The sequence below is a fragment of the Schistocerca americana genome, chromosome X, assembly GCF_021461395.2.
Source record: "Schistocerca americana isolate TAMUIC-IGC-003095 chromosome X, iqSchAmer2.1, whole genome shotgun sequence".
Classification (NCBI taxonomy): domain Eukaryota; kingdom Metazoa; phylum Arthropoda; class Insecta; order Orthoptera; family Acrididae; genus Schistocerca; species Schistocerca americana.
The window spans coordinates 315,430,358-315,445,244 of NC_060130.1; the positions used below are offsets into that span (position 1 = coordinate 315,430,358).

Here is a 14,887-nt window from a genome sequence, read left to right on the forward strand (position 1 = left end):
TTATAAGTTTGAACGTTAATTCTTTGTTTTGAACTACGGTTTTATGTTTTGTCCAAGCTGTTTCATATGATCTATGCTATGGCTAAGTTTCAATACATGCGACTCATAACAATTTCCAATATAAAAAATTCCACCCGAACAGGCCTTGAAAGGCCCAACGGTACCGACCGGCCGCCGTGTCATCCTCAGACCACAAGCGTCACTGGATGCGGATATGGAGGGATATGTGGTCAGCACACCGCTCTCCCGGCCGTATGTCAGTCTGAGAGCTCGGAGGAGCCGCTACTTCTCAATCAAGTAGCTTCTCAGTTTGCCTCACAAGGGCTGAGTACCCCCCGTTTTCCAACAGCACTCGGCAGACTGGATGGTCACCCATCCAAGTGCTAGCCCAGCCCGACAGCGCTTAACTTCGGTGATCTGACGGGAACCGGTGTTACCACTGCGGCAACGCCGTTGGCAGTTTTCAATATCAATCTGTTTTAATTCAGATAACAACTACCATTAACAAAAATTAATTCTTTTGACTTCGTTAACTGTGATACATTTCGAGTTCTCGGAATGGGCGAGGTTGCTAAGTGATGGAGCCACTGGATTCGTATTGCGAAGGATCGGGCTTCGGAGCTCAGTCTAGCAATACAGATTTTGGTTTTCCGTGGCTTTCCTGAGTTACTTAAGCTGAATGTAGCAATAGCTGCTTTGCAATAGTGCCACAGGTGAACTACGATATGTGTTTCGTTACTTGGAGCTTCTACGTCATCTCTGAGCACTTCGAGGGCGACAGTACTACTTTTAAATGTCGACTTTTGACCTGTAGGCACACAGCGCTACCTTGGTTCTTTACTGACTTTATAGAATTTGACGGGTTAAAGCTGCATTGTTTAAAAACTATATTAATGCGTTTGAGATTAATACATCACTTTAAAGAAGGAGGATTAACACATTAGTAGGTGTCGGTCGATACTATTCCAGTAAATGGTGTAAGAACTCCATTCGTTGGTGTACATGCAGCCTACATGCGAAGAAAATGTTATTTATGTCCCGTATATCATAATAAATGAAAAGCACCAGTTTGCTTTTGTTCTACAATATTATTTTTATTGCTAACCGGTTTTCGGCTTACAAGGCCATCTTCAGGCATTTACTGAGTATTATCACCAAAGAAGTTAAATGTTAGCAGACAACATTGGAAGAGAAGTAACACATCTAGAGTGAAGTAGAAACATACAGTGAGTAACATCTTTGCAATGAAATAGTAAAAACTGAACAGTACATAAATAACAATGGAGTTGACAGGACAATCTTTAGCACAAAATAAGAATAGCATGCCTACATAACAGTTTCTATTGATAAACAAAACTATTGAAATAAGATAAAATTAGTACTAGGCAAGGCTGCATCAAGAGGTATGAAACATGGAGAGTGATACACAACCAATTAAAAAAGAAGAGACAGTTGTCAATGTAAATACAGAATACACGAGGAACTTAAGCCATATCAATACGATAAACAGAAATTAATAAATGCAGGAAAATTGAGGTGTTTGAGGGAACCTACAGTTTGAGAGTGTGGTGGTACTGCATTTTGACATTAACATTATAATCAAAGCAGTGGCTGTATACCAGTTTACATTAAATAAATGAGCAAAGTAAAATATGAACAGTATTTGAGGAGACAACTACAAGGGGAGTTAAACATGGACAGTAATACAAGTACAAGTTAAAAGCAAACCCTTAACTATTGAAACTACAGCATATGTGGAATACAAAGACAACTGCAAGAAATAAAACAACTTAATGACTACAGGAAAATGGGAATATGTAGGAAGAGAGAGTGTGGGAAGTAATGAACAACAAAGATGATTATATGAAGTTTAGGAGAGGGGAAGTGTTGAGTTGTGTCTGGTCATTTAGGATGAGATCTGGACTGTGAGCAAGATGTTTGTTAATTTCCAGGGCTTCCAGCAGGATGAGTTTATGGCCTTTGTTTGCTAAGTGAAGTACATGGGACACTGGCTGGTAGTTGTGACCCTCACTCAGTACATGCTCAGAAAATGCAGAGTCTGAATTCTGCAACCTCCAGCTGCGTTCATGTTCAGCCAGCCTAGTTGTATATCACATTATTTTATGCATTTATTCAATGGGAGTCGTTGAAGGGCGGCCCACTGTTAAATTTCATGCTGATTATAGAAGTTATAAATTTTTTACCATCTAGAACTTAATGATCCAAGGTTTCTACATCTACATCTGTATCTACAGACATAATCCACAAGCCACCATATGGTGCATGCGAAACGTACCTCACAGCACTTCTTGTTCCACTCGCAAATGGGTCCAGGGAAAACGACTGTCTAAATGCCTCCGTGCGAGCCCAAATTTCTCTTATTTTATCTTCGCGATCGTTACGCGAAATTTACGCTGGCAGCAGCAAAATCATTTTGCAGTCAGCCACAAATGCCGATTACCTAAATTTCCTCAATAGTGATCCTCGAAAAGAACGTCATCTTCCTTCTAGGAATTCCCATTTCAGTTCACGAGACATCTCCGTAATACTCGCGTGCTGATCGAACCTGCAGGTAACAAATCCAACAGCACATCTCCGAATTCTTTCAATGTCTTTTTTTAATCCGACCTGTTCGGGATTACAAACACTCGAATCGCGTCCTTTGTCGGTGAGTAACACTTCCCTATAATTCTCCCAATAAACTGAAGTCTACGATTCGTCTTCCCTACCACCGACTTTATATGATTATTCCATTTCCTGTCGCTTTGCAACGTCGCCTCTAATCGACGAGACTGTGCCAAGCGGCACACCACCAATAATGCATTCGAACATTACAAAGTTGTTTTTCCTACTCATCTGCAACAACTTACACTTTTCTACATATAGAGCAAACTGCCATTCATCATATCAAACAGAAATACCACCTAAGTCATCCTGTAAGATCATACAGTACTCAGAGGTGACGCTTCCCCAACGTAGCAGAAGGTCAGAGACTGCTGCTCACCCTCTCAGTCAGACTGTGTATGTATACATACTGAGAACAAGAGCGGCCTTATCACACTTCCTTGGGGCACTCCTGACGGTACCCTTGTTTCTGATGAGCACTCGCTGTCCAAGGCAATGTACTGGATTCTATTCCTCAAGAAATCTTCGCGCCATTTACATATCTGGGAACGTAGTCCGTATTCTCGGACCTTCGATGATAAGTCTGGTCGTATTTGTCCATAATATTTCCCTTTACTGCATTTAGGTGCTTGTTAATCGTCGCATCACTGACGTCTTGCTCTTCTCTATAATGTAGTCTTTATGTCTCAAGGCCTCCCCCCATGAACCATGGACCTTGCCGTTAGTGGGGAGGCTTGCGTGCCTCAGCGATTCAGATAGCCGTACCGAAGGTGCAACCACAAAGAAGGGGTATCTGTTGAGAGGCTAGACAAACGTGTGGTTCTTGAAGAGGGGCAGCAGCCTTTTCAGTAGTTGCAGGGGCAACAGTCTGGCTGATTGACTGATCTGGCCTTGTAACATTAACCAAAACGGACTTGCTGTGCTGGTACTGCGAACAGCTGAAAGCAAGGGGAAACTACAGACGTAATTTTTCCCGATGGCATGCATCTTTACTGTATGGTTAAACGATGATGGCGTCCTCTTGGGTAAAATATTCCGGAGGTAAAATAGCCCACCATTCGGATCTCCGGACGGGGACTCCTCAGGAGGACATTGTTATCAGGAGAAAGAAAACTGGCTTTCTACGGATCGGAGTGTGAAACGTCAGATCCCTAAATCGGGCAGGTAGGTTAAAGTTAGACATAGTGGGAATTAGTGACGTTCGCTGGCAGGAGGAACAAGACTTTTGGTCAGACGAATACAGGGTTATAAATACAAAATCAAATAGGGGTAATGCAGCAGTACGCTTAATAATGAATAAAAAGTAAGAGCGCGGGTAAGCAACTGCGGACAGCAAAGTGAACGCATTATTGAAACCAAGATAGACACGAAGCCCACGCCTACCACAGAAGCACAAGTTTATATGCCAACTAGCTCGCCAGATGATGAAGAGATTGAAGAAATGAATGATGAGATAAAAGAAATAATTCAGATAGTGAGGGGAGATGAAAATTTATTAGTCATGGTTGACTGGAATTCGATAGTAGGAAAAGGAAGAGACGGAGAAGTAGTAGGTGAATGTGGAATGGGGGTAATGAATGGAAGAGGAAGCAGCCTAGTAGTATTTTGCACAGAGCACAACTTAATCGTAGCTAACGCTTGGATTAAGAATCATGAAAGAAGGTTGTATACATGGAACAGGCCTGGATACATTGGCAGGTTTCAGATACATTATATAATGGTAAGACAGGGATTTAAGAACCAGATTTTAAATTGTAAGACATTTATAGGAGCGGATATAGACTCTGGCCACAATTTATTGGTTATGAACTGTAGACTGACACTGAAGAAACTGCAAAAAGGTAGGAATTTAAGGAGATGGGACCTGGACAAACTGAAAGAACCAGAGGGTGTACAGTGTTTCAGAGAAAGCATTAGTGAACGATTGACAAGAACGGGGGAAACAAACACAGAAGAAGAAGAATAGGTGAGAGATGAAATAGTGAAGGCAGCAGAGTATCAAGTAGGTAAAAAGACAAGGGCCAGTAGAAATTCTTGGGTAACAGAAGCGATTTTGAATTTAATTGATGAAAGGAGAAACTATAAAAATGCAGTAAATGAAGCAGGCCAAAAGGAATACAAACGTCTCAAAAATGAGATCGATAGCAAGTGCAAAATGGCTGAGCAAGGATGGCTAGAGGATAAATGCAAGAATGTAGAGGCATATATCACTATGGGTAAGATAGATATTGCCTAAAGGAAAATTTAAGAGACTTTTGGAGAAAAGAGAACCTCTTGTATGAATATCAAGAGCTCTGATGTAAACCCAGTTCTAAGCAAAGAAGGGAAAGCAGAAAGGTGGAAGGAGTATATAGAGGCGATGTACTGAGGGCAGTATTATGGAAATGGAAGAGGATGTAGATGAAGATGAAATGGGAGATATGATAGTGCGTTTGACAGAGCACTGAAAGACATGAGTCGAAACAAGGCCCCGGGAGTAGACAACATTCCATTAGAACTACTGATAGCCGTTGGACAGCCAGCCCTGACGAAACTCTGTCATCTGGTGACAAGATGTACGAGACAGGCGAAATACGCTCAGACTTCAAAAAGAATATAATACAAATCCCAACGACAGCAGGTGTTGACAGGTGTGAGGATTACCGAACTATCAGTTTAATAAGTCACGGCTGCAAAATACTAACACGAGTTCTTTACAGACGAATCGAAAAACTGGTAGAACCCAACCTTGGGGAAGATCAGTTTGGATTCCGTAGAAATGTTGGAACACGTGAGGCAATACAGACCCTATGACTTATCTTAGAAGTTAGATTAAGGAAAGGAAAACCTACGTTTCTAGCTTTTGAAGACTTGGAGAAAGCTTTTGACAATGTTGGCTGGAATATTCTCTTTCAACTTCTGAGGGTGGCAGGAGTCAAATACAGGGAACGAAAGGCTATTTACAATTTGTACAGAAACCAGATGGCAGTTATAAGAGTCGAGGGGCATGAAAGAGAAGCAGTGGCTGGGAAGGGAGTGAGTCAGGGTTGTAGCCTATCCCTGATGTTATTCTATCTGTACACTGAGCAAGCAGTAAAAGATACAAAAGAAAAATTGGAGTAGGAATTAACACTATGAGGTTTAAAACTATAAGGTTTGCCGATGACATTGTAATTCTGTCAGAGACAGCAAAGGACCTGGAAGAGCAATTGAACGGATGGACAGTATCTTCAATGGAGGACATAACATAAACATCAGCGAAAGCAAAACGAAGATAATGAAATGTAATCGAATTAAATGAGGTGATGAATTAGATTAGGAAATGAGACATTTAAAGTAGTAAATGAGTTTTGCTGTTTGGGAAGCAAAATAATTGATGATGGTTGAATTAGGGAGGATACTGACAATGGCAAGAAAAGCGTTTCTGAAGAAGAGAAATTTGTTAACATCGAGTATAGATTTAAGTGTCAGGAAATCCTTTTTTAAAGTATTTGTATGGAGTGTAGCCATGTATGGAAGTGAAACATGGACGATAAACAGTTTAGACAAGAAGTGCTACAGAAGAATGCTGAAGATTAGATGGATAGATCACATAACTAATGAGGAGGTACTGAACAGAATTGGGGAGAAGAGGGATTTGTGGCACAACTTGACTAGAAGAAGGGATCGTTTCGTAGAACATGTTCTGAGGCATCAAGGGATCATTACTTTAGTATTGGAGGGCAGCGTGGAGGGTAAAAATCATAGAGGGAGACCAAGAGATGAGTACACTAAGCAGATTAGGAAGGATGTAGGTTGCACTAGGCACTTCGTGATGAAGAAGCTTGCACAGGATGCGGTAGCATGGAGAGCTGCATCAAACCAGTCTCTGGACTGAAGACCACAACAACAATAACAACATGTCTCAAGGAGGTAGTTCAATATTTTTATGTGTGCTATTTGTGAAGTCACCTTTGATATTCACTACATTTAATGCAAGCGAATCTTTGTATTTGTTCTCTTCTCCCCGAGATATTTATTTTTCTTGGTGGCTTTCATAAAGCCCATTGACCGTGACTTAGGTTTCTTGTTATGAATTGGAGTCTCCACATCTTGCAGTAAGCTTCTGAAATACGTTGCAGTCCAAATATTTTTATTTACAGTAAACCTGTATGAACGGCTGCAGCAACGCTGAAGCGCTACAAGTTTCGCTGGGAAAGTAAATCATTTCTATGTAACCAGAGCTTGGACACCTGCCTGTAGCATATTATCAGCACTCCACATTTTTGTTCGTCAGTGTGGAACCCTTACAACGCTGGTTTGATAGAAGACAGAGAGAAGATCCAAATAAATGTGGCGAGTTTCGTCACGGTATCGTTTAGTCGGATACGCTCAACAAAACGCAGTGGCAGACGGTGCAATAGAGGTGTTGTGCACCACGGAAAGGTTTACTACTGAAATACAGAAAGCACAGATTCCAGGAACGATCGGGCAACAAATTAATTTCTGCCACATGCCTCTCACGAAATTATTACGACGAGAAAATAACGAGAAAATAAGAGAAATTGAAGCTCATACCGGGATTTGGCTACAGTCATAATTCCTACGCGTCATTCGCGAATAGGACAGGGAAGGGGGAAAAGAGAGTGGTACCAAAAGCATCCCCGAGGCGTGCGTAATCTTCCGAAAGTCACTCGTAGAAGCTACCTCTGCAAGTCCTTGGATGTGGAAATACCCGCGACAAGTCGACTTCCACAAGTTTCGTCACCTTCCAGAAGTAGATTGCGCAAGGTAGTGGAAGTAGTTTCTTGCTTCTTGCTGCAATTACATGCCGAACTTGCCAGCGGCTATGAGTTTTTCTTAAACTGGCAGAGGTTTTGTGTGTTCAATACCGGTACGAAAATGTGAGAGAGTGAGAAATCCGTATGTGCTACCGAAATAGCGCAACTATTAATTCAGATAGTGGAGAGCTTTCTGTATTTTAGGACATGAAGCAAGTGGATTTTAATGACAGGGTTACAAAAACAGGACGCGCTAGAAGATATTGCGGCAGATTTAGTTATAACAGATGCCGAAATATACACAAAAAATCACAATTTGTGGACTTAGTATGGCCAAGAAATTAATAAACTACGTATACGTGCTTCTGTATACATTTCTCTATCCAAACACTTCCACTTTCTTAACTCTTTGTTTTCCGTTACAATGTAATGTTTTCGTAACAACAGTGGCAGCTGCTTTGATTTTTTGGCGGCTTCTAATCAACTTTAGTGCTTGTGGAATATCGTCTGAGCTCGTAGTAATTGACGGAAAGTCATCGAAAAAAATGTGATTTTTGTCGTTCCGCCAGCCGATGTGGCCGAGCGGTTCTAGGCGCTTTAGTCTGGAACCGCGCCATCGCTACTGTCGCAGGTTCGAATCCTGCCTCGGGCATGAATGTGTGTGATGTCCTTAGGTTAGTTAGGTTTAAGTAGTTCTAAGTTCTAGGGGACTGATGACCTCAGATGTTAAGTCCCATACTGCTCAGAGCCATTTGAACCATTTTTTGTCGTTCCCCAAGGTAGTGTTCTAGGCCTTTTGCTGTTCCTTATCTATATAAACGATTTAGGAGACACTCCGATCAGCCATCATAGGTTTTTTGAAGGTGATGCTCTCATTTATCGTCTAATAAAGTCATCAGAAGAGCAAAACAAATTGCAAAACGATTTAGAAAAGGTATCTAAATCGTCTGAAAATTGATAATTGACCCAAAATAATGAAAAGTGCGAGATCATCCGCATGAGTATTAAAAAGAATCAGCTAAACTTCGGTTACACGAAAATTAGTGAGATCTAAAGGCCGTAAGTTCAACTAAATACTTAGGAATTACAGTTACGAACCATTTAAATTGTAAAGACCACGTAGAAAATGTTGTGTAGAAGGTGAACCAAAGACAGCGTTTCATTGGCAGAACACTTAAAAGATGCAGCAGATCTACGAAAGACACTGCCTAGATTAGGGCTACGCTTGTCCATCCTCTTTTGGAGTTCAGAAAAGAGCAGCACGTTTTGTATTATCGAGAAATAGTGGAGAGAGTATCACTGACATAATACAGGATTTTGGGTGGACATTATTAAAACAAAGGCATTTTTCGATGCGGCGGAATGCTCTCACGAAATTTCAATCGCAAACTTTCTCCTCCGAATGTGAAAATATTTTGTTGATGCCGATCTACATAGGAAGAAACGAGCATCACTATAAAATAAAGGAAATTAGAGCTCGTACGAGGATACATAGGTGTTCGTTCTTTCCACACGCTGTTAGAGATTGGAATAGTAGAGAATTATTGTGTAGGTGGATCGATGAACACTCTAATAGCCACTGAAGTTTGATTTGCAGAGTATCCATGTAGACGTAGACTTTGTAAATTTCCACTTGCCTGTCTCATGATGCGACTCAAGTGGAACCACGTGTGAAACTCTCTGCAATCACACGCAGAATTTACTTCAGGAAGTTACTTGCTAGAGGATACACGCCTTAAGGCACCTAATGTGAATATCGAAGAATGGACGTAAATGTAATTGTAAGTATTGGTCCAACAAAACAGTGATAATAAAGCACGCTTCTTAAAGTACGGATAAATTTATTAACCCCCCCCCCCCCCCCACACACACACACAAAGTGAGAAGTTAACCCCAGAATGGGAACCACTGCTCTAAAAGAGGACAGGATGAGACTTAAAATACATCACACACAGTCATGCTGAACAGAACCAATATGGTATATGTTGATCACTTTTTGAGTTATCATCAGTTTTGCTATTTTTCCTCGGTTTATGGAAAGCAACGTATTCGGTCAGCGTGAAGCCTGTCCTTCCTCACTGTGGAATACATACTGGTAGGAGGCGTGGGAGCGCGCTTGTTCTTGCGGATGCGGCTGTAACGGGGCACGCCACTTCCTGTCGCCTCCCAGCTCCGGGCTGCCTGCGCTCAAAACTTACACGCCAGTACTCTTTCCCGACCCTTGGCAAACTTGCATGTGCAAACAACCTAGTGCAGTGGTTTCCAACTGTGGAGGCTATAATAAAATTTTCTGAGTGGTAAAACCGAAAGGCGATTCTTTATATACTAACGGAACTGGAAAGTGGCATAGTATGAAACAGCAGCCCCGAAAATCTTCAACCTATAACGGGGACTGAATAATTTAACTTTCATTCCATTGGGAAATGATATCCATAGTTAACATCTGTATGAGGTGTGACCCCCATGAGCACGAATGTACTCTCGTATTTGGTGTAATATGGAGGCAGATGGCCTCTGGATATCTTCTTGAGGAATACTTTCCATGCCTAAAACACGTTCTATCAGATCATGAAGGCTGCTGTGGAAGCTCGTTTGAAAGTATACGTCTTCCCATCGCGTCACAGGCATGCTCTATGGGTGAAAAAGTGGGGGACAAGGGCGCGGCAGTCCAGGATCCGTATGCTCTTCAAGGCGTTTATAACGTCAACTGCATTGTGGGATCTGGCGTTATTCTATGGAAATATACGATTTGATACCCTAGTCATGAAGAGTATGACAACCGTGCTTAGCATTCTTGCCACAAGCTGGCGAGCATTCATCCTCCCTTCGACGATAACCTAATCAGTGTTATTGTCACTTCCAATAAGTACTCACATTATGATTCCAGGAACTGAAGATATATCTACATCTACGTACATAGTCCGAAAGCGAACGCGCAGTGTGCGGCGGAGGGTACCTTGTACCACTACTAATGATTTCCTTCCCTGTCCCACTCGTAAATAGAGAGGGAAAACTACTGCCTTTAATCTTCCTTTCGAGCCCCAATATCTTTCGTTGAATCTTCGTGGTCCGTACGCGAAATGCACGTTGGTGGCAGTAGAATCAGTCTCCAGGCGGCCTCAAATGCCGGTTCTCGAAATTTCCTCCATAGTGCATCTAGAAAAGAGCGTCGTCTTCCACCCAGAGATTCCCATTTGAGTCAACGAAGCATTCCCGTAATAGCTGCATACTGATCGAACCTACCGGTAGCATGCCTCTGAACTGCTTCGATGTCTTCCTTTAATCCGACCTGGTGGGGATCCAGAACGCTCGAGCAGTATTCACGCATGGGCCACACTACCGTTCTATGCGCCGCCTCCTTTATACGAATACATGAGCTAGACTTTCCCAAAATTCACCCTTTAAAACGAAGTCGAACATTCGCCTTGCGGACTACCAACCTGACGTGATCATTCCATTTCATATCATTTTGCAGCGTCACGCCTAGATATTTAATCTACGTGACTGTGTCAAGCGCCACATTACTAATGCTGTATTCGAAAGTTACAGGTTAGTTTTTCCTACTCAGACGCATTAACTTACATTTTTCTACATTTAGAGTAAGCTGACATTCATTACACCAACTAGAAATTCTGTGTAAGTCTTCTTGTATGCTCCTACAGTCACCTAGCGACGACAACTTCCCGTACACCACAGGATCATCAGCAAACAGCCGTAAGTTGCTCTTCATCCTATCCTCGAGAACATTTATGTATATAGAGAGTAAGACTTATCCTATCACGCTTCTTTGGCACACACCTGACGATACGCTTGTCTCTGATAAACACTCGACATCGAGGACAACGCACTGGGTTCTATAACTGAAGAAGTCTTCGAGCCACTCACATATCTGAGAAAATAATCCTTATGCTCGGACCGTCGTCAACAGACTGCAGTGGGACACCGTATCAAACGCTTACCGGAAACCTAGGAATATGGTATCTGACTGTTCCGCTTCATCCATGCTTTGTCGAATCTCATGTGAGAAAAGGGCAAGCTGAGTTTCATACGAGAGATGCTTTCTAAATCCGAGCTGATTTGTGAACAGAAGCTTTTCTGTCTCGAAGAAATTTATTACATTTGATCTCAGAATGTGTTCAAGAGTTTTGCAGTAAACAGATGTTAAGGATATTGATCTGTAATTCTGCGGGTCATTACACTGGTCTCGAGAATCGCCGCATCCTGTAACCTTCCACCAAGTTATCTACGGACGTTGACCCCCATCTAACCGCCACAAACAGAAGCGAGACTCGTCGCGGAACACCAAAGAATGCCATTCAATATACGAATTGACTCTAGTTACATCACGCAGCCTCTGTTCACTGTGGCACGCTGTCAGTGGTAAACGACGTATGGCACATCGAGACCTCAACCCAGATTCCAGTAGTGTGTTCCCAATGGTTAGTGGTGACACGCTGCCAGTAACCTCTGCCCAAGTATCAATTATTGTCATCCACCTATTCGTCAGAGACAATAGAACATGCCTATGAAATTCTCGTGCAGTTGTCTTCATGCAAGGACACGTGTCTACTCATCCTGCAATACTATTGTGCTGAATCCATCTCGTCATCACTCGTTCTGTAGTCATTGCACTTCAGCCAGCTGTCCGTGTGATCTGTCGGTCTAATGCTCCCATGCGCGTCATGTCAATGATTCGAAATTTTTAAAGCAGGGCCGAGCGGTTCTAGGCGCTTCAGTCTGGAACCGCGCGACCGCTACGGTCGCAGGTTCGAATCCTGCCTCAGGCATGGATGTATGCGATGTCCTTAGATTAGTTAGGTTTAAGTAGTTCTAGGGAACAGATGACCTCAGATGTTAAGTCCCATAGTGCTCAGAGCCATTTTAAAGCGGGAAAGATGTTAGTAAGCTGCACGTGCCTGTCTTCTGCGCAGGTTGTCTTGCGATCTCCACCTGAAAAGTTCCAGTAACGTTAGACACACCTAATAGCCGTCATGCACCCACACCATTCTTCATCTGTATAAAAGGCTCCTTTCTGTACGCGAAACAAGCTCTCGTAAGAGTGAAAATCTTCTCAATGTATGCCACATGCAAGGAGATATTGGAATATCAGTATGAAGCGTTCGGTCAAAGTGTTCCTGATATACAGTAACACATTCTCCAGTTTGACGTGCACCTGGCCTTTAAGCCACAAAACATTATTTTATAGCACTACTCTAAGGAAGGCGTCCGGCGGAATACTAACCTCATTTGCTTACAGCAATTAGTGAAGGGGGATGAATAGAACGCTTCCTAATTGGACCGCCTTGCAACGTGACGCGCACTACAGCTAATGGCTACAACAGCCACATAAATAAAAGGAAACACAAGGCGGAGGGGACCGAAGGGGGGGGGGGGCTAGTATCGGTCACGTAAGCTCTTTAGAAATTAATTTTCTCCAGAATGAGATTTTCACTCTGCAGCGGAGTGTGCGCTGATATGAAACTTCCTGGCAGATTAAAACTGTGTGCCCGACCGAGACTCGAACTCGGGACCTTTGCCTTTCGCGGGCAACTGCTCTACCATCTGAGCTACCGAAGCACGACTCACGCCCGGTACTCACAGCTTTACTTCTGCCAGTATCTTGTCTCCTACCTTCCGAACTTTACAGAAGCTCTCCTGCGAACCATGCAGAACTAGCACTCCTGAAAGAAAGGATATTGCGGAGACATGGCTTAGCCACAGCCTCTTTTCTCCTGTTGGTTGTCCTCGAACATTCTTTACACTAAAGAATACTGTGATACGCAATACAGTTATGTAAGTGAACGTCGTAAGAATATACGTTCGTTGACTTTTTAATATCTGTATCCATTCTTTACATTTTGGTCGTTTGGAATTTTCGATTACTGTATCGGTCATATGAAAATGTAACGAGAAAAAAAGTCATTTTTGTTACAAAAAAATCTAATTGTATCTACGTGATCATCAACATTAAAGTACGAGATATACAGGGTGTTTCTTTTAGCTTGACACAACTAAATGTCTCGAAAATGACGTATCGTACGAAAAAAAATTTTCTATATGAGAAGTTAATATTAGTGAAGAGGACATTGTCTGTGCTACGACTGGCCACCCCCTAACCACTCTTCTGCGTGGGCGAGTTTAACTTTGTATTTTCAAATGGGAACCCCTATTTTAATTGAATATTCTGATTCTCCGCCAAAAAATATGCACGGTTACACAAACCATCGTTTTCTATTGGCGTTGTATGTAAAGGTTTTTCTTAAATTACCGCTATCAGTCACAAAAAAAACTTTAAATATTTCTTGAAATACTCACGGTCGAAAAATAGTCAAAATGGCTTCAAATTCAGAAGGCGTTGTGATCTACAAATATCAAGTGTACCTGTTTTTGCAATTAAGAACCGACGCATTTGATTCTACATTGCATTTACGATGCAAATGTAAAACTTTGTGTTCTGACGGTTGATACTGATGTTCAAACGTATGTTGAGTGTTGTAAATTTTTCAGTGATTTCCCTAAATGGTTTCAAATGCCGGGATGGTTCCTTTGAAAGGGCACGGCCGACCTCCTTCGCCATCATTTCCTAATTCTGTGGGACCGATGACCTCGCTGTTTGGCCCCCTCCCCCAAATCAACCAACCAACCATTGACATTTCTGGAAAATAAGCTACGTGTATGGTAATGTAGTTTTCTGTTTCCTACGGGGTTGATTGTGATGAGTCCCCAAACCATTGGACTACTTGATTTCGGTGGTCGACCTAGAACCACGCCATGAAGGTCACTAATTTAGGTGTGTGTTTCCATCCAACCGCCGTGACTCTCGCACAAACCGCTAAGCGGCTATCGGCGGAAAACAAACCACAACCACTGTAATAACGTAAAACGTCCATGAAGTGACAGTAACAGGCGAACATGCCGTGGATACTCACCGAAAACTTGCGCCCCAGCCGTGAGAGGCAAGAGGACTCACCGAAATCATACATCACGATGGGAATAGAAGACTATTATATGCATGTCGTTCTTCCTGGATCACGCTAAACGTAGTTGCTAAACAGACACTGAAACGGCTAACCATATTGCACTGTACAATCAAATCTGCAACACTAAAGTCATGTTTTAATATCAGTATCTATCGTTAGAACACAAAGATTTACATAACATCGTAAATGTGAACTGTAGAGTCAAATACGTCGGTTCTTAATTGAAAAAAAAGGCACGCTTGATATTTGTCCATTACAGAGCCACACACCACGAATGGAAAACAATGATCCAGTACACTGTCTTTTAGTGGCGTAGAATCCGAATATGTAATAAAAATGGCGGGTTCCCATTTGAAAAATACAAAATTGACCCCGCCCACGCAGGAGGGCCGGTTAGGAAGTGGCCAGTTGTAGCACTGACAGATTTCCCTTTTACTAATATTAACTCTTCACGCAGAACATTTTTTCGTTCGAGATATTTAGTTGTCTCAAGTTAAAACAAACACCCTATACATCTTAGTAGTAAGTTGCCATGACGGGAGA

The 14,887-nt window shown here is 42.3% G+C and overlaps 1 pseudogene; it reads right to left on the reverse strand.

The window, feature by feature from the left end:
* Positions 1-340: 340 nt before the first annotated feature.
* Positions 341-458, reverse strand: LOC124557076 (annotated as a pseudogene).
* Between the last annotated feature and the right edge of the window lie 14,429 nt (positions 459-14,887).